Source organism: Anguilla rostrata, chromosome 8, assembly GCF_018555375.3.
Source record: "Anguilla rostrata isolate EN2019 chromosome 8, ASM1855537v3, whole genome shotgun sequence".
Classification (NCBI taxonomy): domain Eukaryota; kingdom Metazoa; phylum Chordata; class Actinopteri; order Anguilliformes; family Anguillidae; genus Anguilla; species Anguilla rostrata.
Window position 1 is genome coordinate 52063727 of NC_057940.1, and position 19020 is coordinate 52082746.

The window sequence follows — 19020 nt, forward strand, 5'->3', positions numbered from 1 at the left end:
TTAAATCTCTACAGGGAAAGCAATTTGCGCACTTCTTCAGGGGTCTGCTCAGAGAATGAGGTGAAGCCACTTGTAATCATGGTACCTGCCTTTTGGCAGCGATACATTTCAGTGAAGAAACAATACGGGTTTACTGTATATAAGGCTTTCCCCCAAAAAGTACCGGCCTTGAACCGGATCTGCGTCGCGTGGCTGGTTTGCGTGCGTTGCATCCCAGGAGCGCGTCTCATCCGAACTGGGAATGTGGGTCGTGCCAATCAACGGCGACTCAGCCCGAGGACGGAATTCACTCCGTCAGATCCTCCTTGAGTCGCGGATCGCGTTCCTCTCGCATTCAAGAGCGACTCCCCCGCCAGACAGCCCAGAAAAGATATTTATTGCTCTCGGCCAGGCGGCTGTATGAAATGCCTCCGCGGCGACGAAACTGCCCGTAGGCATTTCAGTTCGTGCTTCCGCCCGTCTGGTTCCAGATGACCTCCGGGCCCTCGTGACCTCTGTACATCTCTAAGTGCTCTGTCATAAACTTTTGAGTGACAGATTTTGCCTTGTGCTTTTTATTCTGCCGTGATTTTTCATTTTCAGCTTACATTCATAATTTGTTTCGGATAACTCTGAACGCATAAAGGTGTGCGAGACACACACATACACACACATACACGCACACATCCACACACACACACACACACACACACACACACACACACATAAATGCGTTAATCAATGTCAACACTTCGGTCAGTTTCTTGAAAGTCCTGTGACTCTCGAGCACTGGGAAGGGCTTTTTCCGTTTTGACTCTTTGCACTCCACAGACAAGCCTGTGGGATTTATGACACCTCTGTAACTTGGCAACAGACTTTTTGGCCCCGGCGTTTCCAAAAGCAGCCCCGACAGCAATGAGAAGCATGCACGCTATGCAAACTCTGGCTTGTGCAGGTGCACTGGTAGCAGGAGCAGAGCTGCGGGTCTGGCTGCCATGTTTCTGCAGTGCTTCACAGACAGGTAGAGCATCTGCTCTGAGTGCGTGCCTTGGCTTTTCACTGTTTTACACTTTTTGTGCGTCGCAACAGGAAAGGCCTTCACAACAGAGATGATTTTTCCCACAGCACGCAGGAACTACCACCGTGGGCTATGCAAGGCAAATTGTGGTCACTCACTCACAGACGACCTTTGAGGGATGTTTTTTGGGACGCATGCGCAGGTGGTGCCAACTAACATGTGCCTGCGGAAGTGAGTTGCGCCGTGGGTCTGGACGGTTCCATGTTTGTTTTCTTTCGTATGCTGCCTTATATTAGCTCAGCAACATGGATACCACTGACAGCAAGCCTGATTTTTTTTCTTCAATACCTAATTTTATTCGCAACCGAAGACGCAATGCACGCTGGGAACTAGTGTGTGTGAAGCAGTGCTGCCAGAAAATGATGAACTTGACTGTGTAAACCCAGAGGGAGCAAAATCCCGTCCAATGAAAGCCTGAGTTTGGATTGCTTGTGTGTCCTGGGTGCACATATTTGCGTTACAATACGTCCCACTGATGTAAACTTCAGGCTTCCGCTCATCCCAACCACAGTGTCATTTTGTGTTTAAATTTGAACAGATTAAAGCTCGAATTTGTTTTGAATTCCACTTCTTACACAAGAGACCCGGATAGCTCTGGCACCGGCCAAGCTGTTGTGTAACGTTCTCTTGCGTAAGAAGCGGAATTTAAAACAAATTCAAGTTTTAATATGTTCAAATTTAAAGAAAAAGTGTTCTATAGCCCCTTTTCCACTGCAGGGCCGAACGGTTCTGAGCACGGAGAGGAACGGTTCCAATGGTGTTTCCACCTGGAACCGGTTTGGCGTAGAACGCTTACAAACCGTGCCCAGCACGATTTTCTCGGCACGGTTAGACAACCGTGCTCAGTGCCGCAGAACCGTTCGGGTGGGCGGGCTTAATGACGTAGGTATTCACTGATTGGTTTCACATTTACGTCAGTTTTGTGACTGGGCGCTGATCCACTTGCTGTCATCACTAGTGTTTTCTTAGATGCTTCCTAGTCCTGGTTTTAGCAGCCCGACAGATGGAAACAGAAACGGCAACCGTTCCCACGAGTCCTGAGCAGCGCGGAACGGCACGGAGCGCCCCGGGTAACCGTTCGGCCCTACACGGGAAAAGAGGCTATAGTCACTTTGTCTTTAAATTTGAACAGATTAAAGCTTGAATTTGTTTTGAATTACACTTCTTACACAAGAGACCCGGATAGCTCTGGCACCGGCCAAGCTATTGTGTAACTTTCTGGCCTCAGAAAAAAAAAAAAATTCTCAGGCGAGTCCAAGCTCCATGTTCACCAGCAGCAGTGCAGCTTCACGCTTATGTGTGTAAGGGAGAATGGGAAAGCAAGTGAATCCAAACCCCCACAGCAAACAGTTTTATAACATCCACGTTTTCACAACGTGCTCCACTTCAGTTGGCTGAGGGGAAAATAGAAGACAGTAAAAAATTAAACAAGGGCCGATGAAGATAAGGAGGGGTAAACATCCAATTAGTCTCATGTTCTAGGGGTGAGGTCAAATGAGGGTGGGGTTGGTTGCTCTTGGAGAAAAACAGCATGTCACACTGATCGCTACGCTCTCTGAAGGAATCAACTTCCCCATGTCCACTTTCAGACCTATTTCACAAATATTTAATCAGCGCCATGTCCTCTGGCTTTTTTATGTGACAGATACGTGACAGACTTTTTATGCATCGGTTTTTTTGTGTTTCTTCCTGTATTTATGCAATAATTTTCCTTGCCTAGGATATCCTGTCATGCGCTCACGCTGTGGCAAATCTTGAGTGAGAGTCTGAGAAGCAATAAAAACTGACCCACTAAAATATGTTAAGTTATAAACCTCTTACAGCGCATATGGTAGGTCTGGCTTAAGGTAGAGGCCACCACTCCAATGTGTATAAACATTTTGTAAGGTATTTAAAATGGGATTACAGGGGGTATTATGGATTTGAGGGCAGAAATTGGATTGCAGCCTGTTGCTCAGGCCCACAGTTTACTTCGTACAGAACTCTGCCTGTGCCTACATTCAATTTTACTCAAACATTTTAAACGAGATTAAACGTTAAACCGTTTTTCCTGTCTTCCACAAAATATTCAGATACTCAAAGTCTTCTCCATATGCAAATGTGTCAAAATTCCCAAAGAATATAAACAAACCTGTTAAAATACCATGCATCTCAAAGAAGGTGAACTTAAGTTTATTCACCGTAGCTTTTCTCCAGATCCTGATAAATACCAATTATTTTTATAGAGGAGTTTTAAAAGTTTTCTGAATGATTTAATAAATATGCGCTAAAGAATGTCTTTTCAAAATAGGCTAAATACAAATACTCAAGCAGTAATAGGGAAATGCCAACTAGTGTATAAATACTCGTGGCTGAGGATTTATTCAAGCTCTCTGGAGACCGCTATGTCAATTTAAGTGTCCTAAATGTTTGGAAGAAATTTACTCAGGACGCCGAAAATAATTTCTCAATGCGCAGCCCTGCTGGTTGTATTTACCCAATGAAAATCATGGGCTTGGTTTGCATTTTCTCGCGAGAATTACAACAGTTTCATTCCATTCTTAAAAAGTGCCTTATACTCTCGCGAGAAATTTTAAACTGGGTTTGAGTGAGGCGAGATTAGTCTATTATCATCAGGACAGCGCTGGGCGAGAGAAAAGAGGGGGGCACACACACGAGTCAACCCGACCCGAGTCAGAAGGAGCGGATTAAGTGACGGGGTGTAACCGAAGTGGTTCAAGTTGGAACGGCAAAAACTGTCCTAAGCGATTGTCTCATTAAATTTTGAGACTTGGAGAACAATCATTTATTTGGACATTTTTAGCAGGAGAACAACTGCTGTGTCGCTGTATGTCGTGAACGGTTGGTTGAATTTCTGTTAATATATCTTAAGAAGAGATTCTTTTTGTTTGCTTTAGCCTTTAGGGAGCTCGCTAGCTCCTTCCTTTCAGTGTTTACAGTATTGGTGACAAAATGTTATGTTAGTTAGGTAAGATGTATAACCGAGGTTTGTACGGCCTGCTGCATTTGAACATAGAAAATATTTCGATGTCTGTCTTTGAGATATAGGGATAGAAATCCAACTCCCTGGTGTAGCTTGCTAGCTATGTCTCTAATAATTATTTATCTGTAACTTAGCTGACGCCAGGCAAGCAGCCTATGTAGCCAGTTAGCGTTTGATACTCGTACTAAATCCACTGTGTGTCCTATGTTAGACAAAACAAATTGATTGCTGAAAATACATGTATAAATATGTATCTTGGCTATAGCAGAACTATAATATAATTGTAGGTTCACCACTTGACGACAGTTTTTTTGCGCTGGAAGCAACATTACCTTGGCCCACTTATAAGAAACTAATGTTAGCAGGCTGGCATTTGCAGACTAACGTTAACTTGGACTATGAAACGAAACGTTGGCGTCGGATGAACTAAAGTTAAAGCTAACTGACCAGCGCTTGCTTAAAAGCAAAACAGTGGCTATAGAGGTGAACTTGTTAGAATTTAATAGAACAATAATTGGTTGGTACCACTGAGTCTAACTAGTTAACCCCTATCTTATCTCGACAGTCCTACTGTACGACGGTTTTGCCAAAGCCTATTAAAATATGGCTTTGTGTTGTTAGCCAGCTATCTGGTTAGGCTAGCTAGATAATGTCAGTGTAGTACGTTAACTATAACTAAACGATAAAACTCAACAGCAAGCATTGCCTGGCTAAGTTGGTTGGTCGTGGGTCCATCATTGGCACTTGTTGAGCTGAATGTTTTGGTAACGTCGTTAGCGTTAGCAACGAACTTTAACTTGCTGACATAAATCGTGTAGGATACTGTAGTCGAGCCTGGGTTGGCTTACGTAGCTACTGGCAACTGGAAGTTACAGTGTGATTAATTTCGCTAAAGACCGTGGTCATTTTGACTGGGAGCACTTATTGTTGGCTGTTATGTTTTGAGAAATTAGACGCCCACATTACGGAATTTTGCTAAGTTATTTAAAGTGGAAACGGTTTGTAGGCTTTACAGTCGACAAGCAGAGACTCAACACGCAACTAACCTACGCGTTTGCGGATTCTTCATCATAGAAAGGCTGCGGGGTGAATCGGGCCAGCGGGAAGTGGAGAGAGTTACAGTAAACGTGCTGTCACTTGCGGACGAGCTTTGGGGACAAACCCTGTACAGGTTCGGTGCTGAGTGATTTTCATTCGTCTCTGTCTTTGCCATTTCATTTGGAAACTGTCGGGCTACACCCTGTAGCTATTTGTACGTTGTTTCCACAGACTAGGTTTTTGGAAATGTGTTTGGAGTTAGTTTCCCCTGAGCTGTTCTGCGAACTTTAGAGTGGTCGACGCGTGAACAAGGACATAGACTATGTGTATAGCTATACTTGGATTTAATAATCATCAGTTAAAATATCCATACGCACTGGAAAAAAGTGCGTATGGGTATTTCCAGGACACAGGTTCACGGATGCTTCAGATTTCAAGTAAATAAAAAGCCGATGTATTAAAAAAAACAAACACTTTTTTTGTGCTAGCAGTTCTGCTGTTCTACATACTCATGTCTATTTAAAATTAATTCCCTTTGAGCAGTCATTACGGCAGGTTAATGAGCATTTACAAATGAGAATGTAGTGAGCTTCATTACATAGAAGCTCACTCTTGTACCCCATGTTCCAACTTCTGGTTTGGTGGTCTTTTTTTCCCTGTCTCCTGCCCCAACTGTGAATGCCACTGCTGAACCGTGCAGTGCGGCAGTGTAGCGCAGTGGGTAAGGAACCGGGCTTGTGACCAAAAGGTCATAGGTTCGATTCCTGGGTAGGCCACTGCCCTTGTACCTTTGAGCAAGGTACCTAACCTGCATTGCTTCAGTATATATCCAGCTGTATAAATGGATACATTGTAAAATACTATGTAAAAAGTTGCGTAAGGCGCTCTGGATAAGAGTATCTGCTAAATTCACCCTCTTCCGAAGGGCATGTCGGGATTGCTTGTTCCCAATAGCTGGCGGTGAGAATGATCAACCTCACGAGAGCCCTCTCGCTATCTGTTGAAATTCTATAACTAAGAGACTTGTGATGTTCAGAAACTAAGAAACTACAGCAGCATAACCGCAGTTGGCAGTGTCAGCAGACCGCCATGCTTTTCGCAGGAGCGGGCGTACTGTGGCGTCCCGGGCTCTCAGAATCAGCCGTTCCTTTCCTTGTTTCAACGGGATCAGATTCCCGCTGAAGCGGTTGCTTTGGGAAAAAAAAAAAAAAAAAGAAGAAGAAGCTTGATTGTGCCCTTTTCATGTGGGCCTGGTTATCCGGGGTGACCTTTATCCAACCCATTCACTTGTTTGTTTTTCTTTCCGCCGTGTGAGAGAACACCGGTGGAGATGTTGTGTATATAGACTCCCCCCCCCCCCCCCACCTTCCACAGTTTGCCATTTACAGTATTCGAGCTCGGTGAAGAAGCGGGATGACAGCGGATGAGGCGGCGCAGGCTTCGGCTCTGCGCCGGAGACCGTGCCAAGAGTGGTTTAGTCTGTTTACCTTCGCTGTGCGCTGCTTAGTCTTCTGTGTAGCGGAGGGAAATCAGTGCTGATTATTGATGGGAAAACACTCGCGCAGTATTTTCACACAGTTTGCGTTGCGGTGTTAGAGGCTCTGCGTCACCGAGAACATTGTCGTTTTAATTCGCCTTTATAAACGATCTTCGACGGTGTACGCCGTCAAACCTTTTTTTTCCTCCCTGTGATTTTCTGATAAGCAGACATGGCGTCTATGAGGCGGTTCGTTTACGTCAGTAAATTGTCGGTTTGTCGCGAGCTAGCGGCCTACCTGCGCGTGCCACGGTGCGGGCAATAGGCCGGTCATGTGACCAGTGTCGGCGCTCGCGGGGGTAGTTTTTTAAACTTGCCCCGTGTTTAATTCCCGCGAATAGTCTTGCTGTGATTGCTGGCGATTCGAGTTTTTTTGGGCCCGGTCCCCTCTTCTTGGTGTCTTTGATCTTAAATGCAGTTACGGTCAGCCATTCAGGGCTATAGGCCTGCGGCTCCTCTGGCTTTGTGTGCACGTCGGCCAACTGTTGATGCCTCTTTGGCACGCATCGTTGCCTCCATCCTCCGCTGAGTATGGCCAAGGCGCTCATCAGCAGTGATCCATGGAGGCGGCACTTATCTGATTGCCTGGTTACATTTTAACTCCTTTAACTCGGGGTCCCGGCCGCTTTTGACACCGTGCCACTGCTGTTCCGCTGAGTAAAAGGTGAAAGGAGTTTGCCTACCTGGATTTAGCTAGCCTGGAGTGTAGCACAGTGGGTAAGGAACTGGGCTTGTAACCGAAAGGTCGCAGGTTCGATTCCCGGGTAGGACACTGTCGTTGTACCCTTGAGCAAGGGTACTTAACCAAAATTGCTTCAGTATATATCCAGCTGTATAAATGGATACAATGTAAAAATGCTGTGTAAAAAGTTGTGTAAGTCGCTCTGGATAAGAGCGTCTGCTAAATGCCTGTAATGTAATTTAATTTCCCTAACTTAAGGTGGGAACCTTTTTAAAAAAAAAATTAAAAAAAAATGAAACACCCTCTTCCTGTTTAACTGCATTAGCCGCGGTCCTTGCTTCACTCTCTCTGCGGTCATTCTGACGGCTTACTGTAAGCACGCGTATTTGTTTAACACAGTTAGCACACAAAGCACTTTGATTCTTTTTTTTTAACCCCTTCGCTCACATTGGCCAAATCTGGCCAATCCTTGCCCATTCAGGGGTTACCCTATTTAAAGCTTTATAACTCCGGATGAGAACACCGCAGAGACTTGAAAATGGCTTAAACGAAGCAAGACATTTGTACCATTTACAATACTAACTGAGATTAGTTTAGATTCATGATTTTGGAAGAAATAAAGTGCCAAAAATGCAATTGTCTAGGCAAAAAAGCAAAAATGAATTTGCTATTTTTTAGTTTGCATTGAAATGCTGAGAGATTGCATATATACAGCAGGTTAGACTATACGTGTCCTGGATCAAAAACTTTATGAACCACACGTTCATAAAACCTAAGGGTGGATATGTAGAACTACTAAAGTTCAATGAAGCAAAAACTAAGCAGTGTACCCAGCGTCTCCAAATCTATCCTAAATGTGTAAATTATGCATTGCTGTAAATCACAACATGTTCCTGTATTTCACTACAAATCAACTGTTTTGACTGAAGAAACTCACTGTTGCATAATTTCAAGTGTGAATTACAAGCTTTCTGTCAGTACAGTGGTCTAAAATATCTAGGGGTCCAGAAACGTATCCGAAACATTGATATCCATCCATCCATTATCTACACCCGCTTATCCTGAGCAGGGCCGCGGGGGGTGCTGGAGCCTATCCCTGCGTGCATTGGGCAAGAGGCAGGAATGCATCCTGGACAGGCACATTGATATCAGATTAAAAAATAATGCGAAAGCATTGTCACACAGTATGGTACAGTAACTAAATGTGTAATAATTAGCTCTCGTTTGTTTGCTTGTATGGGGATAGGACGACGTGAAAACAATTTTCAACCGTCCACCACGTTTTGGCAATGTTCCAACGTCATCAGCAAACCACCACCGGGCATGACGCGTGGACGTGTGAGATTTAGGAATTGAGGATTTGGTTCTGTTAGGAAATTGACTGCCCCGACTCTGAGAAGTCCAGATTTGTCCGTGTTTGCGTAACCTGCAGCGTGCTTTTGCATGTCCTTTCAGCTCTTGGAATGTAAACGCAGCCTCACCTCGCTTGCCTGGGGTGGTACGTAGCTGACCTGAAAATAGCGGCTCCAGTCGGTATGGTTTCTCTCCGATTGGCTTGCGCACTTGCGCTGACTCTTGGCGTAGCCTACATAATGACTGCCTTCAGCTTCGTAACACCCCAAGTCTTTTAACTATGTTTGGCTGGACCGCAACAGCGGGGCCGCCCTACGAACGCTAATGTCTGTGACTGATTGAGTGAGTGATGAAGTTACACCATTGGTCGGCCGGATCACGTGTGTTAGGTCCAGCCGTATACTAGGTTTTAACCTGGTCTTGTTTGACTAAGCAAAGTGAGCGTAGATATTTTGTGAGTGTGCTTATATGAGCCGGGTTGGGTACGTCTGTCGCAAGCCGAGTCTCGTCTGAGTGCGTGGGGAGACGGACGAACGGACGGACAGATGGACGGGAGGCGCCTACGAGCCGCTGGGAATGCCCGATTTGGGATTGCGAGGCTCTTACACCCGCCCCCTAGACGCGTGAACGATTCTCGCTCGGCCCCCCGTTCCAGATCGACGGGATTTTACGGTAACGGCGGCGCTAGGTCGCGCGGCTAGCACGCGCCTGCCGTCTGAAGCCGGGACGAAAAAAAAAAAACAAATATCTGGCTTTCCTCAGAAGACGAAGCGGGTTCCCCGTACCTGAGAGCCCAGCTGGCTCGAGAGGTCGAGGGCTCAGGAATGCGTGTCTGCTCGAGCTCCTGCGCCCTCCCGGCCTCTCCCGCTCCCCCCCCCGCACCCCCCCCCCGCCCCCCCCGACTGAGAATTTACGGCTTCGGCGAAAACAGCTGTTTCCAACGGAAACTGGACTCCGCGCCCTTCCATACGCGTGCTGTTCAACAGCGCCTTGATCGACGCCCTGTGCTTTATATTAGAGCAGGTCTTTAAAACCCTGTACAGAAGAACAGTGTTACCGTTGAGTTATTGCTTCCAGCGCGCTTCGTTCTTGCATGGCATAGCTTCAGAATCCAAACCATATTGTGGGAACATGCGGTAAATCAGGTCTTACTCTAACGTAGCCTAATCCAGATGAGGAAGGTTCACCTGAAACTGTAATGGATCAAAAACAGGTACATGGATATCGCAGTGCCCATGTGAGCATATCTGGCTAGTTACCTTAGGTAGCGTGGCACATTTCTGTCGGTGCGTTTTGCGTTCCACCTGGGGGCCAACTTGTAGTGTTTTTCTCGTATTTCATTTTTCATTTTGCCCTGTGGAATAGGCCCCGGTGGATCTTCACGAGTGATGTCTTGGGTGCATTTCAGCTGGCATCCAGGGACCTCATTAACTGTGTTTATGCTCACTCTCACTCACACACACACACACACACACATTTCTGCAAATGACCCATCTCTGGGGTGGTGTGGGTGGTTTTCATAATATTTGTGTTTTAGCCCGCTACGGTGCACAAGACTATCCCGCTGGGGAATGTCGTATTTTAAGTGCTGTGGAGTTTTCAGCCTTAGCGACGCTGGCTCAGATTTAAAACTTTGACGTTTTGCACCCGCCGTATGAATTTGCTGAAACGCGCGGTAGTGCACTTTGAGCTGGGGGCACAGATGAAACCGCTAGCCCCCGTATGGCTGTTAAACCCTGGCTAAATGCTTGTGCGTCACCTTTACGTGGGTGCACCCTTCTCACAGGTGAGCTGAGGTCGCGGGACGCTCTTCGCTTCGGGGCTAAATCTTTAGCGGGCCGATCAGTCAGACGTCGCGCAGGAGGGCCTTCGTCACGCCGGACCCCTGGTTACTCTGCAGAACACCTTCGGCTCCCTTGAGTTCATCATTAACCTGAAAGCAGGAAGCAGGGAACTGAGCGGGCTTGACGTCGAGCGGTTTGCAAGGCGCGGCTTTGGGTTGCGAATGGAACGCGTTCCAGGAACGGCGCCTGCTTTCGCGCCAGACGGAGTTCTCGGTGTCATCGCCCGGGTCGCTCGGTTACCGTGACCTCGCCCGGGTTGCTTGGTTACCGCGACCTCGCCCGGGTCGAGTCCAGGCCGTGCGTGTCCGTGCGTGCCCCCCCCCCCCCCCAACCAACCCGTTGGACTCGGGCCACGCCTCCTCGGCCCGTCTGCCACGTGATTGGCTGTTTCCTGAGGGCCTCTTTCCACCGAACTGGAGTGCGGAGGCGGAAAGCCTGCCAGTAAAGGTCCTCGCAAACACTGTCCTTTTCCCAGGAAGCTCGGCAAGACCATCTGTTTGAGGAAGCATCACACAAAGCTCTGCTTTTACTACAGACAAGACATTACCTCTTGGGTATCTCAAGTGGGGGAGAACCTGCCTGGGGGGGGTGGCCTTGACCGTGGAAGTGACCGTTCTACCTAGGACCGCTGGTTGACCGCCAGTGGACTGTCCCTCCAGTTTAAACACAGCTGCGTGGGTGGACTCCAGACCCTGCACTCATTTGTTGATTGAGGAGGGGGGGGGGATTTTCCCGCTCCCTCCTGCCCTTGTTCCTGGCTCTCTCTCTCTCTCTCACTCACTCTCTCTCACACACACACTCACGCACACACACACACACAGAGACACACAGAGACCAGGGCTGCTCATATCTCTTGGTTCTGAAACCTTCAGAATGAAGCCCATCGCTTGCTTTGGCCTGATTTCAGCCCAGCTGTGCTCCGCTCTCTGCTGATACGACTTTGCGCCTGTAATTAACCAGCTGGCCAAGCAGACCTGCTTAAGATGCATTTCTCTGCCTCTGGTTTCTGTGACTGCGGGACAGAAGAAGCTAATAATGACAGGAGTGAAGTTGAGCAGAACTTCGCCCTCCTGGAAGAGCACGCTTTCCTCAGAATGTGCCACAGGGTTTGCAGCTTTGCTGTTAAGGTTGTTCAGCCCTGGCTTTTCAGACTGTAGGCTGTAACCTTACAAAAGGATTCTGCTCTTAGGTCCTCCATGTCCCTTATTGAAAGAGTAGAAGGGTTATGTTGTGTCCTTTGTGTAAGATGTTAGGTGTGTTATTTACCATTTTTCAAAGGATTCAGAAAAAGTTCATTTTCCCTGAATGGAAAAAAGGTTCATTGACACATGCTTGTGTTTTTTTTTTAATGTTAGGCTACTGATTTATGCAAGCACATAACATCTCTAATAGTGTCTTTGGCCTTTCTGTTTTATAGGGTTCATGGGGCATTTGATAACTGCTTATAAATTATTTTCATTCCACTGAAAAAAACATCTGTTTCTAGCAGTTGGTGTAGTTTGAATATTTCACAAGCAAATGCCAATGCATGTGAGATATAGCCTATTTGTGTGAATGTACTCATGCAGTTCTTTCAGTATATTTCCATGTTCTGCACACTTTTTTTTACTAGCTTTATTGGTAAATGCCAGCAAAAACAAAATTGACGGTGCTCTTGGTCGGCCCCTTGGTGCGGACGAAGGGGTCTGTTAATCCAAACGCCGAGCGTTGAACGGGACGCGGCGTCCGGCCAATGGGTGACCCGTGCTGTTCTTCCACGGAGAGGCCGACGGCAGTTAGTTTGGGTTTCGAACAAGCGAAAGGTTTATTCTGGTGCTCTCCCGACAGAAAGCTGGCTTTGCCGCTCAGCGCCCGAGTCGGTCCAGCGACGGGCAGCTTTGTTCCTCCTCTGCTTTTTGGCAGGTGAGGAAGGAATCCCGGTGCCTGCCGTTTGGTCCCAACCCCCCTTCTCGCGAGCCTCGCCCCGAGCGAGCGCCGTTTCGGTGTTTCGGAACGCGCCGGGGCTCGATCCGGCTACGCGCGCCTTGTCGGGAACGTCGGCCTAGGCCGCTGCACCTTGCCTGACGTTTGTTTCCTACCCGTGAGCCTGGTTTTGAATGAACCGCGTCGCTTCAGAGCCAAAATGGCTGCCGCCGCCGCCGCTGCATGAGCGCACGTGAGCCCTGTGTCTGAGTCCGCAGACGTGTCGTCATCCGCATTCCGAGCCCGTTTCCCGGGCGACCCTCGGCAGCGTCTGGATCCCGTGGCTACACACCAGCCCTGCCTGGCCGTTTTTAACAAACACATTGTCTGTGTGAAACGGGGGAAACTGTCCCGCGCACTGGCTCTGGAGCTACGTGAACGGAGCGCGGGAGAGAGAGAGAGAGAGAGAGAGCGGTCGCCTGTTCTGTGAATTTGGAAGGGAACCTGTGGGGGTCCCTGAGCCATATGGCAGCCCTGGCTCTGTCACAACCCCACTGTTCATCGCAGCGTGCTCCTAATTGGGCTTTTCAGTCTGAATGAAATGGATATTTAGTTTTGCCTTCATGGTAGCCTGCTGAGTCGGTCTTGCTAATCAGGGGATTTCCAGCGAAATTCGTGTTTATCTTTCGCTTTTTGGCCGCCCCCTTCACCCCCCCCCCCACCACAACCACCACCACCCACCCCCCGTTTCAAGGTCTGAATGACGCAGGATTTTTTTTTCTTTTGGTTTCAAGTCTGGTATTTGACATTATGGAAATTCCTGAAATTTTACTTGAAGGAGCACTGTCGTCTGTTTGCTTCTTACCAGTTTCGCCCTAATCATTCCTGAGATCACTTCCGCCATACCAAAGATGTTTCATCTGGTACCAACAAAATGGCTCTGGCGAGTCCGCTAAAGCTGTGACTGTTCCCAGCGATCTGGCGCTATCTTCAGATCCTCCTCCCCGCCGCTCCCTCGACGATCTGCTGGAACAGATGGGGCTGGAGCTCACTTTTCGGGACCACCTGTTACACAGAACCCATCAAATCCTGAGAAACCGGTTGGGGCGGCAGCATAGTATGAGGGTTAGGGAACTGGTCTTGTGACCCGTTGTGCGGTCGGCCAGGAGCCGAGGGGTCCCGGTTCTGCCAGCCGTCAAACGGGGCGATCGATTGTGTCGTGGAATTTGCTCCGGCAAACCAAATAAAACGGTGACGGTCTGGTTCCTCTCTTGCGTTATATTTTAACTCTGGTGACACACGGGGAGGGATGGGGGGGGGGGGGCGAGCTGACTGCCCCATGGCTCATTTCGGCAGTCACAGGCCTGGGGGGGCCTCAGTCTGTCCGCGCAGACCCAAACTTGTTCACGTGAGGGTGAAAGTGAATCTCATTGCTCTGCCAGTCAAATCGACCTCTCCCTTCTCCCCCTCCCCGCCCCCGCTTTGTTTTTTAATGTGACTGTGATTTGTACAGTTGCAACACGTGTTGCGCAGTTCCAGGGAGGTTTGCTTCAGTAAGACGCACTGACTAATTTTTGAATGATGGCGAGAGATCCATAGCCTTTCTTGTACTTTTTTAACTTCCTGTGTGTGAGTGAGTGAGAGTGAGTGAGAGTGAGTGAGAGTGAGTGAGAGTGAGTGAGAGTGAGTGAGAGTGAGTGAGAGTGTGTGTGAGAGAGTGTGAGAGAGTGTGAGAGAGTGTGAGTGTGTGTGTGTGTGTGTGTGAGAGAGTGTGAGAGAGAGTGTGTGTGTGTGTCTGCGTGTGTGTGTGTGTGTGTGTGTGTGAGAGAGTGTGAGAGAGAGTGTGTGTGTGTGTCTGCGTGTGTGTGTGTGTGTGTGTGTGTGAGAGAGTGTGAGAGAGAGTGTGTGTGTGTGTCTGTGTGTGTCTGTGTGTTAGCGTTAGCTCGCACAAGGACTGCGTTATGGGCGGTAGGGTGGCAGGGGAAGGGCTTCGTCGAACCCGATCAAATGCCTCAGTGTTGATTTATCCGTTGAGATTCCTCAGAACTCGGACGTGCTGCTCCCTGAGCAGTGGATGTGCCGTTAGCACAAGCCTGTTGGGAAACCTCAAGTTGCGGACAGGAACTCGATTCAGTTCTGCTTTTACAACTTCCCCTTCGGATTCTCAGGGTTTTGATGAATCGTGGGGCTTCTGACCGATCGCTTTGGTCAGGACTGCTGGTCAAAGGCCTTTTTTGCTGCATAGGCGGCATATTTTCGCTTGTGTCCCAGAACAAAGCGGGGGCTGTCCTAATCCGACGGGCCCAAAGCAATCGACTGTTTAAAAAATCGGCTTCGGTGGGTTTTCACACTACAATTGGCCCTTTTGTTTTACTTTGCCGCTGCTCAGTTGTCTCACGGACGTGACTTTCATCTGACACAGAAAGAAGCGAGCGTCCTCACTTGAAGTGTGGTCGCTGTTCAATTACACGGAAGCGACGGCAATTCGGCATAAACTTATTGCGATCGATTAAAATAAAATCAAGAAGGAAGGGTTTGGTCTCAGTCGTCGTAGCTGATGCCACGGGCTGCCGTTGATGGTCGGAGCTGTTTTCCGATGTCCGTCTGACCTCTGCGCTCGTCAGCGTTTTCCCGTGTCCTGATGAAACTCGAGACCGTGGGCTGCCGACAGCGGGCAGCCCGTCTGGGACCGGCCTGTCGCCGAGCGCGGGGGGTGAGTCGAGGACTCGGGTGGGGTGAGTCGAGGACTCGGGCGGGGTGAGTCGAGGACTCGCGTGGGGTGAGTCGAGGACTCGCGTGGGGTGAGTCGAGGACTCGCGTGGGGTGAGTCGAGGACTCGCGTGGGGTGAGTCGAGGACTCGCGTTGGGTGAGTGGAGGACTCGCGCGGGGTGAGTGGAGGACTCGCGCGGGGTGAGTGGAGGACTCGCGCGGGGTGAGTGGAGGACTCGCGCGGGGTGAGTGGAGGACTCGCGCGGGGTGAGTGGAGGACTCGCGCGGGGTGAGTGGAGGACTCGCGCGGGGTGAGTCGAGGACTCGGGCGGGTTGAGTCGAGGACTCGCGTGGGGTGAGTCGAGGACTCGGGCGGGGTGAGTCGAGGACTCGGGCGGGGTGAGTCGAGGACTCGGGCGGGTTGAGTCGAGGACTCGCGCGGGGTGAGTCGAGGACTCGCGCGGGGTGAGTCGAGGACTCGCGCGGGGTGAGTCGAGGACTCGCGCGGGGTGAGTCGAGGACTCGCGTTGGGTGAGTCGAGGACTCGCGTGGGGTGAGTGGAGGACTCGCGTGGGGTGAGTCGAGGACTCGCGTTGGGGTGAGTCGAGGACTCGGGCGGGCCGCCAGAGGCCACATTTAGCCTAGCCGCTCTAAACACAGCTACGCCGGCGATGGGCGGAAGCTCTCGACAGCGGCGGGATCAGGAGCGTGATGTCACAGCACATCGTCTCAGACCCGGGGAGTCACGGTGTCGGGTGAAGCGGCGAGAGAGCTGCGGTGGGTTTGGCTGCGGCTCTGAAGCTCGGGCCGGGGCAGAGGCGTGACCCTGCCTCGTGGTATTTATGGGTGTGAAGTGAACAGGGGGAGGGGCGGGACCGTCGCTCGCGGCAGGTGCTGATTGGCCCAAGCAGCCTGGCACTCAGCACTACACGTGGAACCAGTCAACCTGCACCACTCTTACATGTTTGTCAGACCTGAATGGTGTGAAGGCTGAAAGTAAGCAGAGAGGGGTGACCTGAGGCTGGCTCTTAAGCCGTATGCTAACACCCCACCCTGACGCTTTCTGAGCTGGGATCCCTCCTCCGTTTGCCTCCCTCTCCCTCTTTCTCTCTCTCTCTCTCTCTCTGTCTGCTCTTTGGTCAGTGGCTCAGTGATTCAGTTAATTTCTCTCTCGCTCGTCCGGTTGTAGATGCTTCATAAATCCCTTTGACCCGCTGCTGGTGGTAGGGGCGGACGGGCGGGGGCGTGAGGGGAGGAGGGCAGGCTTCCAGAACAGATGGAAGCCAGCGAGGAGAGGCTCGGGCGAAGTTTAATGACGAGGCCGGCAGCTCACTGTGCTCGAGGGAAGGCTGCCAGGAAACACGTTGGATCTCACTCCCCATTGGCCCCCTTATCCAGCCGCTCGCTCCCCATTGGCTGGCCTCTCAGGCCTCTCACTCACCATTGGCCGGCCTCTCCGGCCTCTCCCGTCCCATTGGCCGGCCTCTCCGGCCTCTCCCGTCCCATTGGCCGGCCTCTTCGGCCTCTCTCTTCCCATTGGCCGGCCTCTCACTCCTCAATGCCTATGTCGTCCATCAACCTTTTACTACAGTATCCTGGTTCTGTGAGTTTTCCCAGTTGTCCCCATGGAAACGCTGATGGATCGTAATGTTGTCTGTCTTCTATTTCACGCAAATAAAAACGTTTTACAGGAGCACAAAAGTAGCACCCAGACACCATGCCCTTCTTTTTGTTTTTGTGCCTGTCCATGTCCTGGTGGCTTGCAGCTAAGTGGCTGCTTGAGACGCTGACCTTTTTGGACGTGAGGTTTTTTGACTGTTACGGAACTGTGGTAGTGGAGAAACATTTATCGCTCAATTAATTCCTGACGCTTCAGGGCTAATTAGATCTACTAATCACTGTTTCCGTATCGTTGCAAGAGCAGAACTTAGCTGTTGGCAGCGGAATGGTGTTTACAGATGTTGCAGGTGAAAGGGCACTGTATGTGTGTGTGTTTAGTTGGCTTTAAGCCTGAAATCATTTTAATTGACTTCACTCAAGTCTCAAGCCTTTGTGGGTAGATTGTTACTGTGAGATTGTCATGTGCGTGTGACCTGGTTAGGAGGCGTTTGATGTAAAAATGAAAAAAAAAACCAAATCCAGTTCTGTTGTTAGAAATGCTCCTAAAAACACTTCCAACTCAGTGGAAATAACGCATTGACTTTTTCTAGCCGATGTGGTGGATTGCTTGCTTACGGCTCGGAGGGGTATTTTGGTGATGTCAACACCATCGCTGTAGCGTTAGCGGTCGTCCGACTTGCGGACAGTCATTGGATAGTAAAAAAACCGTAATAACCAACCCCGAGGTTTCAGTTTCAGCCCTCCTTTGGGGAAGGGTGCGGTCTCTAGTCGTTCTATTCGAGACAGGATTTTAGCCGTCAAAGCGCGACGAGTCTTAGCTTTGCAGCGCTACGCGTGCTGTAGCGCCCACGCCTTACATCGACGACGGATAAAAGTGATAATTTTAAGACGGATGTTATTGTTTGATGCCGGCGTCTAATTTCACAGCCATTGGGCTGCAAGGATTTACAGATCCCGTAACATTTTATGAGGTCATTTCCTGTCTGGTGGCTGCGTAGGCTGGTTAATGTTCCTTCTCGGCGTGTTACAGCGTCGATGCTGCAACGCATCGCTGTTTACTGTTGTTAAGGTGAGTGCTGCCATAGTTACACTATGTGGGATGTTTGATTCCCTTTTTTGCTATAATTTTGCCCAGAACATTATTGCTGGCAGGCATTAGTGATTGTGTGCAAAAATATAATAAATCTTCTGTATCTTAGCTTATGTTTAAAGTGTCACGTTCAGCTGCATTATCACAATATTTAAAATGGTTAATGTGTGTACAGTTCAGTTATGGCTGAACTGCTGAAATTATTATAATTGTTAAATTCAAAAACGTGCTCCTCTCAGAAAATAGGTGTGTAATTGTAGTTCTGTTGTCTGCCATCTCTGTCTTATTGGAACTGGCCAACCAGGCCTTAAGGCTGTAGGTGTCAGGTGTTGTGTTGTCGGGGGTTTGTGTGGTGGTGCTGTTGAGGGAAGTGGTTCCTGTGGCTGGCACTTGCAGCCAATGGGGTGTCGCTGTGGCTGTCACATGACTGTGAGGTCACAGAGGGGCCCTGAATGAGCTGCCTCTGGCGAACTGTGCGGGGTGGACGGATAGCTTGCACACGCTCACGCGCAGCTGAGCCAAAGGAATTCCTGGCCGCTGACATCATTTCCTCCCCTGTGCAGCTGAGCTGGGGGGAGTAGGGGGGTAGGGGAGGGGGGGTCATGGAGCCTGTTTGTTTCCTGACTGTCCTGCTCTGACTGTGTGTGTGTGTGTGCATCTGTCTGTGTGTCTGTGTTTGTTTGGTTATGTCTGTGAAAGGGGTTCCTGAGGGGAGCAGGCATGTCAATCAATCAATCAATCAATCAATCAGTCAAATTTTATTTATATAGTGTTTTTCAGAGAAGTTGTCACAATACGCTTCACAGACAACCCTGGCCTAAACCCCCTCAGGAGCAAGCCTGATGCATCAGTGGCAATGGAAAAACTCCCTCTGGCAGATGGGAAGAAACCTCGGAAGGAACCAGGCTCAAGGGGGAAACCCATCCTCCTCTGGTCGGCTCAGGGTGTAGATAGGTGACCGACATGGTCAGTCGGTCAAGGTTTACATGGTTCAAATTGTGGCTCGTGTGATTGACAGGCTGAAGGGGAGGAGTCTCTAATCTCGTTATGCAGGAATCCAATCAGGCGAGCAGCTGTCTGACTCGCATCTGCTCCCGTGAGAAACGGCAGCGATTCTCCCGGTGAGTCACACGAGGTGACTGCCGTCCCGCTGTCTGCCCGTCTCGTCCCCCGTTCTCTTCTGGGATCCCCGCCCTGATTGGCC

The 19020-nt window shown here is 49.6% G+C and overlaps 1 protein-coding gene across 2 annotated transcripts in view; it reads left to right on the forward strand.

Annotated features, from left to right (window-relative positions):
- Nucleotides 1-3649: 3649 nt before the first annotated feature.
- LOC135261983 (E3 ubiquitin-protein ligase RNF19A-like) overlaps nucleotides 3650-19020 on the forward strand; it is a 37325-nt gene continuing 21954 nt past the window's right edge. Inside the window, exons 1-2 of one of the 2 annotated variants that reach the window (XM_064348710.1) lie at nucleotides 3650-3898; nucleotides 5115-5211. The gene's annotated coding sequence lies outside the window, so the exon portion shown is untranslated. The remainder of the gene's footprint in view (nucleotides 3899-5114; nucleotides 5212-19020) is intronic. The other variant, XM_064348709.1, reaches the window with a different exon arrangement.